This window comes from Pseudorca crassidens, chromosome 9, assembly GCF_039906515.1.
Source record: "Pseudorca crassidens isolate mPseCra1 chromosome 9, mPseCra1.hap1, whole genome shotgun sequence".
Classification (NCBI taxonomy): Eukaryota; Metazoa; Chordata; class Mammalia; order Artiodactyla; family Delphinidae; genus Pseudorca; species Pseudorca crassidens.
In genome coordinates, this window is record NC_090304.1 from 45529819 (window position 1) to 45552416 (window position 22598).

The 22598-nt window shown below is 36.7% G+C and overlaps 1 protein-coding gene across 3 annotated transcripts in view; it reads left to right on the forward strand.

The window, feature by feature from the left end:
* SBF2 (SET binding factor 2) overlaps positions 1-22598 on the forward strand; it is a 459339-nt gene that overhangs the window by 62108 nt on the left and 374633 nt on the right. The window lies entirely within an intron of this gene.

Sequence of the window (22598 nt, forward strand, 5' to 3'; positions counted from 1 at the left end):
TGGAAATGCTCAGTAAGGGTTGTAGATGGCATTGGGAGATTGAGAAAGATTCTGTTTTATCTGGTAGAAAAAGGCATTTTTTTTTTTTTTTTTTTTTTTTTTTTTTTTTGCTATATGCGGGCCTCTCACTGTTGTGGCCTCTCCCGTTGCGGAGCAACAGGCTCCAGACGCGCAGGCTCAGCGGCCATGGCTCACGGGCACAGCCGCTCGGCGGCATGTGGGATCTTCCCGGACCGGGGCACGAACCTGTGTCCCCTGCATTGGCTGCTGGACTCTCAACCACTGAGCCACCAGGGAAGCCCGCAATGTTTGTTTTTAAGAGAATGAAACCTCAGGGAAAACAACCAGCCTTATAACTCGTTCACTTCTTTTTGTAGGACAGGAAGTTTGATTTTTGAGAAGAATTGAGCAGAAAACGTAAGGCTTGCTGGTATCTGTGCGGGTAGTTCTGCTCAAAGGTGAACTTTGAGTTGGAGATAGGGAGTTAGAGATGTGAAAGAAAGAGATGGGGAGAATGCTGTAGGTAGGGGACATGTTTAAACTGCATTTGGGAAGAAGAAATTTAGCATCTGTATTCCTTTAAAGACGTGATTGATTTGCAAGGCACAGGTTGCTAGAGATTCTTTCAAACTCAGAGATTTCCTGCCTTCTCCTTTATTGAGTTAGAGTTAGGGAATCCATTGATAGGAACATGTTGACTGAGTTTTAATGAGAAATTTAGGTGTATCACGCCTGATTGCATTGTGTAACAAACAGGAATCTCTTGTTTAAGGAAGATGAACGTGATGACCTTTGCTGTTGTCAATAACTTTTCTCCTTAGTTTAAAAATGTTCTATTTTAAAATTCTTATGCTAAAACTAAGTACCTGTCACATAATAATCTTATCTTCAGTTGGAGGGAAACTTAACAACATAGTGAAAGTGATACCACAAGTCATAGCAGAGAAGAATTGTATTTTAAATGTGTAATTTTTTTATTCTAAAAAGATCAAGGTATTATGCATACAACCAACATATTGGTGTTTTTAAACTGTTTATAAGAAAGTTGTCTGAAATTTTTATGTGGGATTACTTTTTCTGCTGTATTATCAACAGGGGCTAAATATTCTGTGGTGTCACGGTAATACATTTCTATAATACTTTGAAAGGCATAGGTACACTGTTATATTAGAAATTCCAGAAAACCCCAGCTGTTTCTTTTTCTCTTCCTCACTTCTCCTTTCCTTTCATCTGTGTTCTTTCTGTCCTACTGTATCAATCCCTCTTTTTTTGGTAAGTTTGCTGATTTCTCAGTATTACACACATGTTTTTGTGATACTCAGTTTGGTTTAAGATAACTTTAACCAGTCTAGAAAGAAATCTGTTATTCTACATCATACAAAATAACAGTGTTTAAGCAGTAGCCTGGAGTTCTTTGTCAGCAGATGAGTTATTGAGGCATAGTTTAAATTCATATAGTTTAAATGAGTGTAGTTTTCCTAGCAAGGTAATCTGTCTGGAGATTTTTATCTACTCTTTAGGTTGGCAACCATAGTTTTGTTCCCTCTAGTGGTAGATGTATGTATTTCACATTTTCTGGTGTCTATCATGCATAGAATTTTAGAGCCAGAAGGGACCTAAGATCACTTTATAGGTGAGAGACTGAGATTCAGAGAAGTTAGAGGATTTGCTTAAGGTTACTATTTAGAGATAGAGCTAAGATAAGCCTGGGATCTTCTGATTACCAATGTAGTGTTCTTTTTTAAAACAGGACTCAATGGTGTATATGTATATATCTGTGAGGACTGTCTTAGATTAGTTAGAAGATACTTACTGTGGGAAGGTATTTATATTTTGAGTTATTTCTGTTTATTCATAATTACTGTTGATGTCTTTAGTGTAGTAGTCTTTTGAGAAATAGACCCTTGGAAGAGTGACCAAGATAGAAAGGGAAATGAAAATCATATTTACCTTTTAGAAGACACAGTAGTTGTCTTTAAGTAGTTGAAGGACTACTTGTCGGAGAAGGGTGAGCTTATTTTTAGCTTGTTACATTGAGTGTAGCAAATATTAATTATTGAATCTCTGGGCTTTCCCTGGGATGGTCTAGTTTCTTTCAGTAGAATAGGAAGAATAGGAGAGAGTCAGGGCCCTAGAATTGGACTTATCTACAAGATCATACCCAGATTAAGTTCTGTGTTGAAAGAAGAGTTAATTCCAGCAATTACTACCCACCTGCCCTGCTACAGTACAGCAACTAAAGGTTGCAAGTCAGGCAAGCAGTAAAATTCAAGGTTAGAGAAGTTTTAAGTGATCCAAATGTTGTTGGACTGAGGATAGAGAATGGAGAATATTGCCCTGGAAGGAGGTTTAGAGCCAGTTGACATCAAGACACCAGCCATTGGTTGAGAAGCATACTGAATACTGGATTTAGGATGACTTGGATTCACATTTGTGGGCTGCCACTTATTTATACAATGTGACTTTGGGAACATTAGCTGGTATGTAAATTTATTTCTTTATGTGTAAAATGGAGATTAATATTTTTATTTCATAGCTTGTTAAGATTAACTCATGTATAGTAACTGCAGAATAAATGTTGTTTGGATCTGATCTGAAGGTGTCTGACCTGAACAAAAACAAAACCCCAGTCCTAGGGAGACTTGGATTCTGAACAAATATTTCAACATATGGAAGAACTTTCTAATAATTTGGGAAGTAGTAATTTCATTTTTACTTAGAGGTGTTAAGGCAGAGGCTAAACAACTGTTTGGGGATATTGTAGAAGGTATTTAAACTTTGAATTGAATTGTTATACTTTTTGTTTAATTATCAGATATGATTTATGAAACTAATGAAGAGAATGATAGTTTATCGTATGTACTCATAGTTTTGCTCTGTCCATTGTTCTTCTGTCCTGATGCTCCAGTATTGCTTCCTTTATCATTTCTTTTGTTTGAACAATTTCCTTTAGCTGATCTTTAAGGATAGGTCTTTTAGTGGCAGTTTCTTAGTTTTTCTTCATCTGGATTTCCCCTTCATTCCTGAAGGATATTTTGTTGGAAATAGAATTCATAGTTGATAGTTCTTTCTCTCAGCACTTAATAAATGTTGTGCCACTTCCTTTTGACCTCCATGGATTCTGATGCAAAGTTTGCTGTCATTTGAATAGGTGTTATCCTGTAGGCAACATATTGTTTCTCTCTTGCTTCTTTCAATATATTTTTTTTAAGTTTTCAGAAGTTTAATTATTATTGTGTCTTGGTGTAGATTTCTTTGAATTTATCCCATTTGAGGTTCCCTCAGCTTCTTGAATTTTTCTACTTTGCCAAATTTGGGAATCTTTCAGTCATTATTATCTCTGAATACTCTTTCAGTTATACTCCCTCTTCTCCTTCTAGTACTCCAGTGGTATGAATGTTAGATACTTTGTTATGGTCCCATGTATCCTCAGGGCCCTGTTCTTTATATTTTATTTCCTCACATTGTTCATAATTGGGTAAATTCTATTGATCTGTCTCAAAGTTCACTAATTCTGTCCTATGCTGTCTCTATTCTAACATTGAATCCTTCTACTGATAGTTTTATTTTGGTTATTTTATTTTTTAGTTTTATAATTTTCATTCATTTTATAACTTCTGTTTCTTTGCTGATATTTCCTATTTTTTCCTTTGTTTCAAGGGAGTTTGGGATCAATTATTGATGAATTTTTATGACAGCTGCTTTAAAATCCTTGTCGTATGTTCCAACAACTGATTCATGTCTCTTTTGGCATCAGTTGATTTTTCAGGTTTGCTTTTCCTGGTTCCTGGTACAATGGATGTTTTACAGATTGCATCCTGGGTATTTTGGCTGCTGAGTTAGGTATTCTGTTTAGATTTAGCACATGGACCATTGTCTAATTTTGTAAGCTGTTGTTCCAGTGGCAGTCTAGTTTTTAGTTCTTAGCAATGTTATTTTGGTCTTCTTGGTTTATCTGGTTCTCCCACTGGTCCAGGCTAGTGCTGTCTGAAGTGGCAGAAGAATATGTTCCCCAGGCTGGGCTGTCTGATGTCTCTTGGTGGGGGAGGGGAATCTCAGACCCACAGGGCCTAAAATGTTGAGTTGACATTTTTTTCCTTTAAGTATTTTAAAGATGTGACTCCATTGTCTTTTAACTTGCATTGTTTATAATGGGAAGTCTGCTGTCATTTTTACCTTTGTTGCTCTTCATAACATGTCTCTTTTTTTCTGGTTGTTTTTAAGATTTTCTTTTCATATCATTTTAAATTAATTTGACTATTATGTGCCTTGGTATAGTTTTCCCCAATTTTTTTTTTTGTGTGTGTGTGTTTGTGGTTTGTTGAGCTTCTTGATCATTGGGTTTATAATTTCTGTCAAATTTGGAAAAATAAAATTTCATCAAATTTGGCCATTATTACTTCAGATATATTTTGGTCTCCCTCCCCCTTCCCTGACTCCTGTTACATGCATATTAGGCCAATGGAAGCTGTTTCACAGCTCACTGATGCTCTGTTTAATTTTTGCAGTCTGTTTGTCTTTCTCTTTCATGGTGGAGATTTTATATCACTATAACTTCAAGCTCATTGATCTTTTTTTTCTGTAGTGTCTAATTCATTAATTCTATCCAGTGTATTTTTCATGTCTGTACCTGAAAATATGCAACAAAGTTATAATAACTTTGAATGTCCTTATCTGCTAATTTCATCACCTTTGTCATTTTGAGTCTGTTTCAGTTGACTGATTTTTCTACTCCTATGGCTCATACTTTTCTGCTGCTTTTCATGCCTGGTGGTTTTTGACTTAGATGTTAGACATTGTGCTTTACTCTGTTGAGTGCTGGATATTTTTATGTTTCTATAACTGTTCTTGAACTTTGTTCTGGGGTGTAATTAAATCACTTGAAAATAGCTTGATCTATTTGAGGCTTGTTATTCAGTTTTGTTAGGTGGACCCTCAGCAGCATTTAGTCTAGGGCTGATTTTTCCACACTACTACTCTTCTGAATTCTCTACTTGAAGCCCTGGGAATTATGGCAGCGTTTTTCTTTGTTGGTTGGTTTGTTTTCCCGCTGTTGGTTATTGGGAACACAAGCTATTCCTGGCCTTATGTGAGCTCTGAGACTCATTCTCTCTGTTCCTTTCATGTGGTTTATTCCCTGGCCTCAGGTGATTTTTCTTATGTTCAAGTAATGAGTACTCAGCTGAAGACTCAGGCAGATCCTCTGCAGATCTCTGGACTTCTCTTTTCCTGTGAATCTCTCTTCTCTTTGGTATTCTGCCTTGTGAACTCTAACCTCTTTGGCTTTCCTGGACTCTCAACTCTATTGCTTCAACTCAGGGAAGCTGCTAGACTTCACTTGGATTCCCCTTTCCTGTCCTGCAGTCTGGAAACTCTCACCAGGGAGTAAGCTGGGGCAATTGTAGGACTCATTTGTTTATTTTCTCTCTGAGTTTACTGTCATCTACTGCCTGATGTCAGTGTCTGAAAGCCATTGTATTTTTTTTCTGCTTTTTTAGTTGTTGCAGGTTAGAGGATAAATTCAGTCCTTGTTGCTTTCATCTTGGGAGAGGTGGCAGTCCCTAAAGTAATGATTTTGGAATTATTTTATTCTGTAGCCAGTGGGAGAATCATTTAATGATTTTAAGCAAGGGAGTTAGTGTGATGAACTGTGACTTTGCAGAGCTTATTTCCATACTGCCAGAAGCTTGAATATGTTGGAGTGAAGAGGAGCAGGATGATGATGAGGCTCTAGCCATCATTTAGGTGAAAGATGATGAGAATTTGAACTGTTGGAGTGACTGTGAATGACGCTGCATCCTGGGCACATTTGGTAGATATTTGGAGCTATAGACTTGAAAAGGCTTTCTCTTTTAAAATATTGATACACAACTGTATAGTTTTTACAGCATTTCAGACTGTGAACAGCTTTACATGCATTGCTGTGAAAGAAGGCATTTTTATTCAGTAAGAAGATGCAATCTGAAGAACTTTATCAAAACGCTAAATCACATATTTAGTTTTAATTTCAATTTGTACTCTTTTCTCTTTTCCTAAATCCTGACCTTTAATGTTTCAATCACTGGATTTATACATTATTGATAAACTGTGAGTTTAATAGAAGCTAAGGTTATATAGCTATTGTTGGCTTATTATTATTATTATTATTTTTGCGGCACGCGGGCCTCTCACTGTTGTGGCCTCTCCCGCCGCTCCGCGGCATGTGGGATCTTCCCGGACCGGGGCACAAACCCGTGTCCCCTGCATCGGCAGGCGGACTCTCAACCACTGCACCACCAGGGAATCCCCTTGGCTTATTATTTTTAATGGTATACCTTGTTCTCTATGTATTCTGTTCAATTTTGAAATGCATTCTTTTTCACTTCTGTGAAAGCCCATGGGCTTTTGCTAAATTTAACTCTGGAAAAAAAATAGTTTGTGTGTTCTAAATAAGCCTTTTGAATAATAGGAGATTATACTGGAAATTCGGAAAATCATATTGCATTCCTACCTAAATTTTTGAATAACCACAAAAAGGCTTGTTTCAGTTGAAAAAAACAGACTTCTTTGATTAAATACTAAATGGATCAAATATGAAAGCCTTTTGTGGAATGATTTCCTGCATGCTTTCTTTTCAGTGAATGAACAGTTTTTATTTTCCTTATCCTTTGAAAGTCGGTCTTTACTGGCACAATTAGATCTTGTTTTGGTGAACTTTGATCTTCTGATTATTTTGGCATTATAGCATAAGTCTTCTGATGAATAAGCAAACATTTAAAAAAATTATCATGTGCTAAAAAGCAGATTTTGTAAATCAAGGATCAGGAGCTTGGGACCTGCAAGACCCTCATCTTAATTTTACCTGTGAACAAGTAAATTAAGTTTCTGCTGATCAACTTTTACCCTGTTAAGATGTATATAGATCAGTTATATATTCCTGAAAGGTCAGAAGTTCTGATTTTCTAGCATTGTGTTTTTGCTTCACTCGTTTCCCCTTGAGGGTGATTTTCTCAATGAAGAAGAGAAGAACAGGTGCTAGGCAGAGTGCTGAAGTTGCAGATTGTTTGGGGATAGAATGGGATAGAAGGACTGGTGCCAGTGTCCATAATGTGTGTATAGCATGTTTTGACCAAGACTTTTTCCCTGTGGAAATTTTAACTCCAGTTGGGAAAATAAAAAATTTTAATCAGACTTATGCTGATATTGATGAAGTGTTTTTGGAAAATATTTTCTGGGGGAACTCCTTGAGCGATTTTTTAGTATAACACGATCAAATAATTTCCATTTTTGTTTTTATTTTACTGAAATAGTTTTTAAGATTTTGTCAACACCTATTGAACTGTTAAAATGGTCACATTCTATGAAATGTATGCCCTTACTTTAAAAAATTGAGTAATATAAATACAGTGAGTAACAGACATAGGATCTAAAACATGCCTGTGCTAGGCTAACTAAAGAAATTTAATAGGTACAACTTGAGTCTGCAACAGTGTTTGTACAGGTACAGGATAGCATCAACGTTTAAAAAAACGTTTACATGTTTCATTCAAAAGTCTTGTGGTAATCAAAAGACCTAATATAATTAACACTTTAAGCTTCATTGTTAGTAGCACAGTTATTTAGAACAACAGTTCTCTATACTGCATCACTTACATCAACTCAGTAATCTCAAGTACTGTGTTCAGCTCTGAGTACTACTCAGGCAAACTGGCACACGCTTATTTTGTTATAATCGTGGTCATCATTATCGTCATCATCATCAACACTTATATAGCGTTTACCATGCGCCAAGTATTTGTTGAAACACCTTACATGTATATTAACTCATATTTTTCCTGACAAGAGCTCTTAAGAGGTAGCCCTCTTTTATGTATGGGGAAAACAATGAAGCACAAAGAGATAATGCAATTTTCGCAGAGTCAGGTAGCAAGTAAGTGGCAGAACTGGATTAGAATGCAGGTAATCTAGACCCGCACTCCATATTCCTAACCGTGTTAAAAAAAAAAAAAAAATCACATTGGGATCTGTGGGACAAACTGAAACTATTTAAGCTGAAAAAGTAAAGATCAGGGAGAGGAGGAGGCAGGGGATAAGATTTTTGTTAGTTATATTCAAATATTTGAAGGACTACAATGTAAAAATGGGACTAAATTTATCCTATATAGTCCCAGGAAGGAGCACCGTGACCAGCAAGTAGATATTATAACAAAATAGACTTTTTTTTTTTAGTTTTTCTTTCATGTCAACAAAATCAGATCTCTACTAATGTAATGAAATATTGTTACCAAATATTTTAGTTTTCTAGGGCTGATGTGACCAAGTACTGCAATTTGGGTAGCTTGAAGCAACAGAAATTTATTCTCTCACAGTTCTAGAGATTAGAAGACCAAAATCGGGGTGTCGGCAAGGTTGGTTCTTTCTGGAGGGTGCTGAGGGAGAGTTTGGTCCATGCCTGTCTTCTAGCTTTTGGTGGTTGCTGGCAGTCCAAGACATTCTTTGACTTGTAGCTCTAACATTCCAGTCTCTGCTTTTGTCTTCTCATGGCATTTTTCCTGTGTATCTGTCTGTATCTCTGTTTTCTCTTCTTCCAGGGCACTGGCCATTGGCTTAGGGCCTACCCTAATCCAGTATGACCTCATTTTAACTAATTAAGACCATATTCTAAATAAGACCATATTTCCAAATAAAGTTTTATTTTGAGGTTCCAAGTAGGCATGAATCTTTGGGGTACATTATTCAACCTAGTACACCTTATAACTAAAATACATTTTAGTTATACACCTCATAACTAAATACATCTCCTATCTTCTGGGGCTTAGAAAGAGTTTAAAATTATTCAAATTCATTTAAAGATACCTGTTTTTAAAAATTAAAAACCAAAATGTATGTATAGAGAGAGCCAGAGAAGAAATAGTTATTCTCGTTAAATTTTTTTTAATCTGTGAATTTAGTTTTATTTTTGATTCCATATATAAGATATTCTCCTTAAATTTTAACACAGTTGTCTTCTCAGTTTGTATTCACATATTACATTTAGTACTTAAAAAAATAATTTGATAGATCGATGATAATACTGCACATCATAGTTAAAGTTTCCTGTATCAGGTTCTCAGAAGGATCTTCTATGATAATCATCCAGAGATAGAATAGGCTCCCTTGGGATATTGCACATTTCTATCACAATATCTTCCAGACAGACTAGAGGAACATGTTCAAATATAGAGAAAACTATTACAGGAGGAAAATATACATTACAGATGAATTATGCTAGGACTCTTTCATTCTTCCATAGATTACAATAGATTCCATTCTGACTACAGGCAAAATTTAAAGAAGATGTATTCCTTCCTGATTGTCTTAACTCTGTGGTAGCAGAAGTATTTACTCACGTAAACACCACGGCATTAAGAATAAAGAAAATTTCCATCACTCTAAAAAATTCCCTCATACCTCTTTTATTCAAGTTGATCCCTAATATGCATCCCTAGGCAACCACTGATTTGCTTTCTATCACTATAGAGTAGATTTATCTTTTCTGCAGTTTCATGTGAATGAAATCCTGTAGCAGGTACTCGTTTGTGTTTTGCTTCTTTTGATCTGTGTAATTATTTTAAGATTTATCCGTGTCGTTACATATATCAGCAGTTTTATTTTTTAGTGCTGAATTATGTTCCAGTGTATGAATATACCACAATTTTTTTTATCCATTTACCTATTAATGGCCCTAAGTATTTCATGATTTTTGATGTATGGCATATGTTTTTTAAATTTTAATTTTTATTGCTAGTATATAGAAATCTACTAGTATATAGAAATACATGAATATTTTATATTGATCCTTAGAAGTCTTGCTAAACTCATTTATTAGTTCTAGTAGCTTTTTAAGATTTCTTAGGATTTTCTATAGGTTGTCTTCAAATAAAGACAATATTACTTATACTTTTCCCATTTGTATACCTTTTGTGTCTTTTTCTTATTGTATTGCACTGGTTAGCACTTCCAGTACAATGTTGAATAGAAGTCATGGTAGTGGACATCCTTTTTCTGTATCTTAGTGGAAAAGCATTTAAGTCTATATCCATTAAGTATGATGTTAGCCATAGGCTTTTTATAAATGCTTTTTAATGTATTGAGGATGTTTTATTTGTTATTTGCTGAGTGTTTTTTAAAATCATGAATGGATATTGAATTTTGTCAAATGCTTTTTTCTGCATCTGTTGAGACAGTCATATGGGTTTTCTTTTATTGTCCAATTTATTGATTCTAATAACAGTACCACATTGTCTTTTTAAATTTTATTTATTTATTTATGGCTGCATTGGGTCTTTGTTGCTGCGTGCAGGCTTTCTCTAGTTGCATCAAGAGAGGCTACTCTTTGTTGCGGTGTGTGGGATTCTTAGGGCTCTAGGCACGCGGGATTCAGTAGTTGTGGCACACAGGCTTCAGTAGTTGTGGCTTGCGGGCTCTAGAGCACAGGCTCAGTAGCTGTGGCGCATGGGCTTAGTTGCTCCACGACATGTGGGCTCTTCCCGGATCAGGGCTCGAACCCATGTCCCCTCCATTGGGAAGCGGATTCTTAACCACTGCGCCACCAGGGAGGTCCCTACCACATTGTCTTGATTCCTCTAGCTTTAGTTGTAAGTCTTTAAGTCAGGTAGTATAAGTCCTTTTCTGCTCAATTTTGATTCTACTCCCTGCAGTTTCTCCAGTGTGGGGGCTTAAACTGCTCCAGCAATTTTAGTCCTTGCTGCAGAAATGTTGTCCTTGCCGTTCCATTTTGAGCTGCTGCTCTCAAATTGGCCATTCTGCTTTCTGGTGAATACTTGTTGGCTATTTTGGGGTCCTCCTATTCTCAAACCATTACTGTTGTTTCTTTCTTAATCCTGCACAGATGCAGATACTTTCCAGATTTGGTGGATGTTTATGATTTTTCTCCCATTGGAGTATTTTGGAGATACCTTTTCACCTAGTTTTCTTATGCATGTTGTCCATGAGTATTTGGTTGTGCTATTTTTTAAAAAATTGTTGTAAAAAATGCATAATATAAATATACAGTGCATCAGTGTTTACTACATATGTGTGTGTGTGTGTGTGTGTGTGTGTGTATGTTGGTTTGTAACAGATCCCTAGAACTTTTTCAAATTGCAAAACTGAAACTCTATACCCAGTGAACAAAATTCCCCTTTCCTTTCCTCCCGAGCCCCTGTCAACCACCATTCTACTTTATATTTCTAGGAGTTTGGCTACTTTACATTTGTCATATAAGAGGATGCAGTATTTGGCTTATTTCACTTAGCATAATGTCTTCAAAGTTTATTCACGTTGTAGCATATGACAGGATTGCCTTCTTTTTTAAGGCTAAATAATATTCCATGTATGTATGTACCACATTTTCTTTATCCATTCATCTGTTAATAGATGTTTTGGTTGCTTCTACCTCTTGGCTATTGTGAATAATGTTACAGTGGACATGGATGTGCAAATGTCTCTTTGAGATTCTATTTTCAATTCTTTTGAATATATACCCAGAATTGGGATTGTTGGATTATATGGTAATTCTATTTTTAATTTTTTGAGGAACCTCCATACTGTTTTCTACAGGGGCTGTACCATTTTATATCCTAGGCAACAATCCACAAGCGTTCCAGTTACTCTGAACCCTCAATAACACTTGTTATTTTCTGGAATTTTGATAGTGGCCATCCTAACCTGTGTGGTTTTGATTTGTATTCCCTAATGGTTAGTGATGTTGAGCATCTTATTATATGCTTGTTGGCCATTTGTAGGTCTTCTTTGCAGAAATGTCCATGTAAGTTCTTTGCCTATTTTTAAATTGGATTTTTATTGTTGTTGTTGAGTTGTTGGAGCTCTTAATATATTGTAGATATTAACTCCTTATCAGATATATGGCTTGCAAATACTGTCTCCTGTTCTGCAGGTTGCATTTTACTGTGTTGATTGTTTCCTTTGCTGTGCAGAAGTTTGTAGGTTTGATGTAGTCCCATTTGTCTATTTTTACTTTTGTTGCCTGTGTTTTTGATGTCGTATCTGAGAAATCATTGCCAAATCCAATGTCATGAAGCTTTTCCCTTTTATTTTCTTCTAGGAATTTTGTAGTTCAGGTCTTAGGTTTAGGTCTTTAATCCATTTTGAGTTAATTTTTCTATGTGGTGTAGGGTAAGGGTCCAACTTTATTCTTTTGCATGCGGATATCCAGTTTTCCCAGCACTGTTTGTTGAAGAAACTATTCTTTCCCAATTGTGTAGCCTTGACACTTCTCTTAAAGATAATTTGACCATATACATGAGGGTTTATTTCTGGGCTCTCTATTCTGTTACATTGGTCTTTATGCCAGTTCACTGTGATATTTTGATGCTATTTTTTATATGGGAATTCAGACAGATTGATGAGCTACATTTCTGCTACCTCCATCTCCATCTTCTCTTAGATTTTTGCTTTTTATAGATTTGAAGAGGATGTCTTCTGTTTTCCACCATGTAATTAATAAAAGTGTTGATTGGGACAGGGTAAAACAGATATCAACTAAAGGCTGTCCTTTAGGTTGCCACTGGTTTCTTAATAGGCTTTGGGTACCTCACTTTCGTTAAGGAGATAATATTAACAATGGGAGCTCCTTTAAATTATATTCTTCAAGTAAAAGAGTAAGTCTTAAATTGACCTACTTTTTCTTGTCCCAAGCCTGTCTTTTGTGGCAGATTCTGTGCTGCTGGGTATGTAATCTCATTGTTAATAGCAACCTTGTGTGATGGGCATTATATTAACCATATTTTGAGGTTGAGAAAACAGATTTCGAGAGATTAAGTGTATTTTTCAAGGTCACAAGGCTATGAAATAGCAGAGCCTGAATTTGAACCTAAGTCTGACTAACGTCCAAGCCTGGGTTCTTTCCAATATACTAATCAGAGGACAGATATACTATGTCTGCCATGTTTCTTTATCAGAATTCTTCTACTTCCTCTCTAAGGACAAATCTATGTTGATTCTGTTCTTGTCCTCCTTGGGAGAGATGAGGGTCAGTTAGGAACCAAGGGATGGGCAATCTTTGATGAAAATAAGAGGACATTTTAGATGATGTATTGCTCTACATTATCTGTTCATTTACTTGTAAAATTATTTCAAAGGTCAGTCATAAAGGTTACTGTTTCATTTGTGTAATATTCCTATTTAAAAGTTTCTGTTAGTACCCTTAATTAAAAAAATTTTTTTTTGGCTTTTCACTATTTTTTCCCAACTGTTTATTGAGGTAAAATTGACAAATAGAATTTAAGATATTTAAAGAATACATCATGGTGATTTGGTATAGATATGCATTGTGAAAGGATTCCCCCATCTAGTTAAATTAACTCATCACTTCACATATTTATCTTTTTTTTTTGAAAACAAGTTTTACTCTGTTAGCAAATTCCAGTTTTATAATACAGTGTTATCAACTGTAGTCACCATGTTTTACCTTAGATCCTCAGACTTATTCATCTTATGGTTGAAAGTTTTTACTCTTTTACCAGTCTCTCCCTGTTTTCCCGCCAGCATTACTCTAAGTGAAATACACCAGACAAAGACAAATACCTTCTTCACTAATAAAGCTAGAGACTTCTGCTTTTGCATGTAGATATTAATAAATTTACTCTGCTATTTGGTTTATATATTTGAAATGTGTTAGCCAGTCAGAAAGTCCATACTTTAATTTCCATAATTATTCATGAATAGTTTTGCAGTATTACACGTGGACTGAGTGTAAAGTTTGCTAAGTGTATAAATCATCTGAAAAACAGAGTCACTGTGTAAAGAAGTCACCATGTATATGCATCATGCACTTTTAGACAACTTGAATTGCATTTTAAAAATTGAACTATAGTTGATTTATAACATCATATTAGTTTCGGGTGTACAACACAGTGACTCAGTATTTTTATAGGTTATACTCCATTTAAAGTCACTACAAAACAATGACTGTATTTCCCTATTCTGTGTAGTACATCCGGTAGCCTTTCCATTTTATACATAGTAGTTTGTACCTCTCAGTTCCCTACCCCATCCCGCCTCATAGCAAAAATAGAGACAGACTCACAGGTATAGAGAACAGACTTAATGAATTGCTTTTTAAAGCATGAAAGAATGTCTGCTTCTAAGATTTTTCTTTTGGATATACCATTACTTATCATTTTATTTGGATTCTCAAGAATTACATTTCTCATCATTGAACTTAAGTGATGCTGCTATTATGTCAAAATAGGGATAAGAGGGCTTCCCTGGTGGCGCAGTGGTTGAGAGTCCGCCTGCCGATGCAGGGGACACGGGTTCGTGCCCCGGTCCGGGAAGATCCCACATGCCGCGGAGTGCCTGGGCCCGTGAGCCATGGCCGCTGAGCCTGCGCATCTGGAGCCTGTGCTCCGCAACGGGAGAGGCCACAACAGTGAGAGGCCCGTGTACCGCAAAAAAAAAAAAAAAATAGGAATAAGAAATATCTCTGTTCCAAAATTTGGAACTTTTTAGTTTTTCTAGCCCTTATTTCCTTAGACTCATGACCTGATTTCTAAACAGTATTATTTTCTTCCCTAATCTTTACCCATTGTTGTACTGTGCCTACATCTGTCCTTTTATTGACAAAACTTAATCATTTAAGTGCTGTTTAAAACCCCAATTCAAGTTTTAAATGTCCTCACAGCAGGTTTTATCCTTAGCACCTAACACAAGGCCTGGCATTGTTATTGTTGAATAAACGAATTGCTGTAGTAGTCTGCTTTCCATATTTTTTTGGATTTGTCCTCTTACCGTTCTGCCCTGTTTTCCAGACCACAAAAATTAGTAGCTTGTACTAAAACTCGTTCTAACCATTGCTTTCTGTGGCAGTTCATTCTGTTTTTTTTTTTTTTTTTTTTTTTTTTGCGGTACGCGTGCCTCTCACTGTTGCGGTCTCTCCCGTTGCGGAGCAGAGACTCCGGACACGCAGGCTCAGCGGCCGTGGCTCACGGGCCCAGCCGCTCTGCAGCATGTGGGATCTTCCCGGACCGGGGCACGAACCCGTGTCCCCTGCATCGGCAGGCGGACTCTCAACCACTGCGCCACCAGGGAAGCCCCATTCTGTTTTTGATAGTTCTCATTCTCACAAGGTTCTTCCTTTATACTGACTCAAAAATATCTCCTCTGAATTATAGTTTTTGGCTCTAGTTTGCTCCACTTTATCTTCTTCCACATAATAGCTCCTTACATATTTGGAGAAAGTTCTCATATGTGCTTCTTAACTTTTTAAAAAAAGTTTTCTGACTAAATCTTTTTATGTAAAATTTTCCAAACCCTTTACCAGTTTGAAAGGGCTTGATTTATCAGAGTGCTTCTTACAGTGTATTATACTTTGGATTCTTTACTGACAAGGAATCATAGGTCCATTCTAGCTTAAGAAGGAGGAATATCATTACAATACTTCAGGAGTTTAATGACAGATGCAACAGTGCTGCCAGAGTTTACTGGAGGTAGACCTGTTCTACTGGCAAGTCTCTGCCGGGGTTTCTCCTGTTCTATAACTGGCTTGACGCCCTGTGGTTGCCTGAGCTCGCAAGTCTTGATACATCTTTTTAGCTCCTTTAGTCTCTCATTCTTCTATTCAAAATTTCCTAGCAGAGAAATCAGGTTTGTCTAGGATACCTTTTACAGCCAGGTCACTTTGGTCATAAGTTGCTTTCCGGTTTATAAATGCCCTTGCCCACCTAATAGTCCCATTCATTGACTCAACAAGTATTTTATTAAGTATCTAATATATACTAGTAGTTGTTCTAAATGCCTGGGATACATCAGTAAACAAAGCAGGCCAAAATCACTGTTTTCACTTTAGTGAAAACAGACAAGTAGCAGTAAATGTGATAACCAAAATAATGATTTCATAATTTCTCTTTGGCTGGTGAGAGGAGAGACAGGATTGTGTGCTTCTGAGCATGACTGCTGCCCTTCATTGAGCTGTGGGTGGTGCCATTTTCGATAGAAGATGATATGGGCAGCTGGACTTCATAAAACAAGTCTAGTGTAGATAACCACTGATTGTTGTTTAGATAAATGATCTAGTTGTTTAGATAAATATACAGAAGATTTAGCGAATTATGCATTAGAGTAATTCTCAAAGTTCAGAGTCTGTGTTAAACAAATTAGTGTATATTTTGTACGTTTACACTTTAAGCATACACAAGCCACTTAAACGATTAATTTTTGTCAATTGGTACAGTCAACAAATATCAAGCATCCTGTTTTGTATAGAGCAGAGTATTACATTTCTTCACTTAATTAACCCCTACTAATTCTTCAGTTCTTCTGCAGATGAACTTCTTCCTTATACAACTCCGCACCTATAGCATACTACTTAGTAACCCCCGAGAATACTATTTGACTTTCCTGGGGTCATATGGTAAGGCTAAAACAGTCATTTTGACTGAGTGGTTGGATCATCCTAGGTCACTTGCTAATCCTTGTGGCTGGGTTGGGTAGTCTGGCAGCCCTACTAGGACCCAAGGGAAAGTGGCTTACCACACGTAAAGGAGGGAAAAGTGTGCCTGATCACGCCAGTATTTCCTCATCCTTCCTAAATTTGTTTGGGGCAGTTTGTATAGCATTTGCACTTTTTTTCAAAGAAGGCTATTTCCAAATGTGCTGGTATCCGGCCAAGAGTCCCCCTTTTTATGTATGAACTCCATTTGGTCATCATATTTCTTATTTTTATGATAGTAGAAGAGTAGAAGAGTAGGGGCTGGAAAGAAAAACATGAAGGCCTTGACTAATAACCGTCCCCTCTTTTTTTTCAATTTAGCTGCATGCAATGCAGTGAACAACCACAATTTTGTCTGCTTAGCACCTCTCCTTTCTAAGAAGTGGTCCCGTTTCTTTTGAGGAATTTCTCTTTCTCCCTACCCAGTCACCCAGCCCCATTAAATACATAGTGCAGATAGGAGCTGCTTCCACAGCCACTCACTCTGACTTACATGACCTGTTTCATCTCTGGACATAATTATCAGTACACTGGTGGACATTTGACTCTAGAACAGTCTTCCTTCAATGTGGCTTGCTCCTCAATGTAAAAGGTCATCTTGTCAGCATTCTTAAATACAACCAGTACTTCCTATAAGAATGGTTTTATATAAATTATATAAACTTGGGAAATAAGTTTAAACATTCAGACTAAACTCTTAAAATCCAAGAAACAAGGATCAGACAATGTTTGTTTACTTCTGTAAGGTATTTTCCTAAGTTCCTCAAAAGTTGTTAGCTGCATCAGTTTACATATTTGATATTCAAAACCAAGTTATTGTAGCTCTTTCCACATTTTACTTGTGAAATATCAATTTCAGCATTTTTGTTTTTGCCTTTTTATAACCTAATTTCCATTTACAAATAACATTATCATATGAAATCTATCACTCATGAATCGTATTTCTATGTGCACTTATAAATGTTACATCAGCATTTCAAACTAAGCTTTCATATTATTGAAAGACTGCATATCATTATGAAATCAATAAATAATATGCTGCTCCTGGAGAACTTTTGAAAGTTATGCTCCTGCTTACGAGGAACTTTTTTACTTCTCAAATTGGCACTAACTAAAACAAATTTTAAAATAACAGTTGTTGGTGAGGATGTAGTGAAAATGCCAGTCTCATTCTTATACACAGAACGTAAAAAAATTATTAATATCTTTCTGGTGAGCCCTTTGGCTTTGTGTGAGTCTTTAAAATTTTCATATTCTTTGATCCATTAGTTGTATATCTAAGAATTTTTTGGGCAAAAGTGAGATGAGGATAAAGATTTATATAGAAAGATGTTTTTTGTAGCATTATTTATAATAGAGAAAATAGAAAATGCATATTATGATCAAGGGCCCATTATAAAATATTAATAGTAAAGCATTATATAAATCTAGGTTTAGTATTATCTCAATTCTGATGAAAAAATACATGTATGAAAAAAGCCTAGGATAAAACGTTAACAGTAATTGTCTTCAGGTGTGGGATTATGGGTGATTTCTTCTTTATATTTTTATATATTCAAAAAATTTCCTGCAGTTAACATTTGTTAATTTTATAATTAGTAAAAATTAACGTGTTAAAATATTTTCTGAGCCTGCAATGCATGAAGTATGACTTTCAGAACTGAATAAACAATATAGGAACACCTGGTTAAATATGATGAGATAAATAACATGCATTTCTCTCTTTTTTAAAAGAGAGGAGGGCGTCCCTGGTGGCGCAGTGGTTGAGAGTCCGCCTGCTGATGCAGGGGACACTGGTTCGTGCCCCTGCGCGTCCGGAGCCTGTGCTCCGCAACGGGAGAGGCCGCGACAGTGAGAGGCCTGCGTACCGCAAAAAAAAAAAAAAAAAAAAAAGAGAGGAGATGTAAGCTTAAAACAATTTCTGTCAATATTAACGAATCTATTAAAATAAACATTTAGCTCCATATGAGCTAAGTGCGAGGCATTCAGTATGCCAAGTACTTGGGCATATAAAGATGGTACTGAAAGAACAAGAAGCTTTCTGTCATTTCTTCTGTAAAGTTTTCCATGGTTTCTCTGCTACGTTAGGTTAGGTTCTCTTCTATCATTGTACTTACCATGATATACTGAAATTATCAGTTCATTTTTTTGTTTCTCCTAATAGCTTATCAGTTCCTTGAGAATAGGGGCCATATCTTTTTCATTGTGTATCCCAGTATCTAGTAATTTGTTGAATTAGCCTTGATGTGAATGTAAGAAGTGGTGATGCTTGAGGTGGATTTTGAAAACTGAATGCCTATGATAAATCACTTTTAGTTTACTTTAGTCTTTTTTTTTTTTTTTTTGCGGTACGCGGGCCTCTCACTGTTGTGGCCTCTCCCCTTGCGGAGCACAGGCTCCAGACGTGCAGGCTCAGCGGCCATGGCTCATGGGCCCAGCCGCTCCGAGTCATGTGGGATCTTCCCGGACTGGGGCATGAACCCGTGTCCCCTGCATCGGCAGGCGGACTCTCAACCACTGCGCCACCAGGGAAGCCCTACTTTACTCATAATGAAATCCTTTATTCTCCTATAATACGGGTATATGAAGAGTTACTATACTGCAGCAGTTGTTAATTTTAGTATATGTGCTGCCGAAGTGAGCACAGTTGTTAATTTTAATTGAGAATGTTTTCATTTTGCCTTTGTCAAACGTGACCTCGGTTTTAGCAGATAGTTCAGAGTTGGTCAGTAAAATGAACTTAACTTTCTGTTTATCTTTTAAAGGTAAGATTTGGTCAGAAAGTGATTTTAAAGTCTAGATGAGGGCCGGGGAGTTCAGTTCACAGGGATGAGGATGAGAGATGATAGTGAATTTTTTTTTTTAAATTGAATCAGATGTTCACCCTGACACTAAAAACCAGAAAAAAAATCACAGAAAAGAAAACTATAGACCAGTATCACTGATGAACATAGGTGTAAAAATCCTGAACAAAACAGTAGCAAACAGAATCCAACAGCACATTAAAAGGATCATACACCATGATCAAGTGGGATTTATCTCAGGGATGCAAGGATTCTTCAATATATGCAAATCAATCAGTGTGATACACCACATTAACAAATTGAAGAATAAAAACAATATGATCATCTCAATAGATGCAGAAAAAACTTTTGACAGAATTCAACATCCATTTATGATAAAAACACTCCAGAAAATGGGCACAGAGGGTACTTACCTCAACATAATAAAGGCCATATATGACAAACCCACAGCAAGCATCATACTTAATGGTGAAAAACTGAAAGCATTTCCACTAAGATCAGGAACAAGACAAGGATGTCCACTCTCGCCACTCTTATTCAACATAGTTTTGGAAGCCCTAGTCACAGCAGTCAGAGAAGAAAAAGAAATAACAGGAATACAAATTGGAAAAGAAGTAAAACTGTCACTGTTTGCTGATGACATGATACTATACATAGAAAATCCTAAACATGCCACCAGAAAACTACTAGAACTAATCAATGAATTTGGTAAGGTTGCAGGATACAAAATTAATACACAGGAATCTCTGGTATTCCTATACACCAGCAAAAATCAGAAAGAGAAATTAAGGATACACTCCCATTTACCATTGCAACCAAAAGAATAAGATACCTAGGAATAAACCTGCCTAAAGAGGCAAAAGACTTGTACTCAGAAAACTATAGAACACTGATGAAAGAAATCAAAGATGACATGAACAGATGGAGAAATATACCATGTTCTTGGATTGGAAGAATAAATATTGTGAAAATGACTATACGACCCAAAGCAATCTACAGATTTAGTGCAATCCCTATCAAACTACCAATGGCATTCTTCACAGAATTAGAACAAAAAATTTTACAATTCATATGGAAACACAAAAGACCCCAAATAGCCAAAACAATCTTGAGAAAGAAAAACGGACTTGGAGGAATCAGGCTCCCCGACTTCAAACTATACCACAAAGCTACAGTAATCAGAACAGTATGGCAGTGGCCCAAAACCAGAAATATAGATCAGTGGTACAAGATAGAATGTCCAGAGATAAACCCACTCACATGTGGGCACCTAATTTACTACAAAGGAGGCAAGAACATACAATGGAGAAAAGGCAGCCTCTTCAATAAGTGGTGCTGGGAAACTGGACAGCTACATGTAAAATAAGGAAATTAGAACACTCCCTAACACCATACACAAAAATAAACTCCAAGTGGATTAAAGACTTAAATGTTAGGCCAGACACTATAAAACTCTTAGAGGAAAACATAGGGAAAACACGCTTTGACATAAATCAGAGCCAAGATCTTTTCTGACCCACCTCCTAGAGTAATGGGAATAAAAACAAAAATAAACAGATGAGACTTAATTAAACTTTAAAGCTTTTGCACAACAAAGGAAATCATAAACAAGACAAAAAGACAACCCTCAGAATGGGAGAAAATATTTGTAAATGAAACAACAGACAAAGGATTACTCTCCAAAATGTACCAACAGCTCATGGAGCTCAATATCAAAAAAACAAACAATCCAGTTAAAAAATCGCCAGAAGACCTAAAGAGACATTTCACCAAGGCAGACATACAGATGGCCAAGAGGCACATGAAAAGATGCTCAACATCACTAATTACTAGAGAAATGCAAATCAAAACTTCAGTGAGGTATCACCTCACACTGGTCAGAATGGCCATCATCAAAAAATCTAGAAACAATAAATGCTGGAAAGGGTGTGGTGAAAAGGGAACTCTCTTGCACTGTTGTGGGAATGTAAATTGATATAGCCACTATGGAGGACAGTATGGAGCTTCCTTAAAAAACTAAAAATAGAACTACCATATGACCCAGCAATCCCACTACTGGGCATATACCCTGAGAAAACCATAATTCAAAAAGAGACATGTGCTACAATGTTCGTTGCAGCACTATTTACAATAGCCAGGACATGGAAGCAACCTAAATGTCCATCGACAGATAAATGGATAAAGAAGATGTGGCAATATATACAATGGAATATTACTCAGCCATAGAAAGAAAGAAAATTGAGTTATTTTTAGTGAGGTGGATGGACCTAGTGTCTGTCCTACAGAGTGAAGAAAGTCAGAAAGAGAAAAAACAAATATCATATGCTAACACATATATATGGAATCTAAAAAAAAAAAAATGGTACTAATGAACCTAGTTGCAGGGCAGGAATAAAGAGGTAGACATAGAAAATGGACTTGAGGACATGGGGTGGGAGGGCAAGCTGGGGCAAAGTGAGAGTAGCGTCGACATATATACACTACCAATATAAAATAGTTGGCTGGTGGGAAGCAGCAGCATAGCACAGGGAGATCGGCTTGGCGCTTTGCGATGACCTACAGGGGTGGGATAGGGAGGATGGGAGGGAGGCTCAAGAGGGTGGGGTTGTGGGGACACGTGTGTGCATATGGCTGATTCGCTTTGTTGTGCAACACAAACTAACACAGTATTGTGAAGCAATTATAGTCCAATAAAGATCTATTAAAAAATAAAAAAAAGTAATGAAGCTATCAGTGAAGAAAAACAAAATTTGAATCAGGTGTTAAGGTTTCCTTTACTTAGATGTCCAAATAATCAGAATGTTGTTGCTTTGACTTCAGAGTTGGAACAACATGTAGAATATGCAAACACATGAAGCTCTTAAAAAGGATTGCAGAGGGACTTCCCTGGTGGTCCAGTGGTTAAGACTCTGCGCCCCCAATGCAGGGGGCCCGGGTTCGATCTCTGGTCAAGGAACTAGATTCCACATGCTGCAACTGAGAGCCCACGTGCTGCAACTAAAAGATCGCGCACACGGCAATGACGGTCCTGCTTGGGGCAACTAAAACCTGGTGCAGCCAAATAAATAAATATATTTTAAAGTATGGCAGAAAGCAATTAGGCCTAATATGTAGTCTCTAGCCCCAGATTACTCACAGATTATATCCCCAAAGTTCAATTTTAAGTTGATCTGGTTTTTAGTGTCACAGGGTAATTTTATAATAATAATGCTATATATAGTCCAATGGTCTTCAACCAGAGGCATTTTTGCCCCCCCAAAGCACATTTGGCAGTGACCTGGAGACATTTTTGGTTGTAACAACTTGGTGATTGTAGGTGGGGT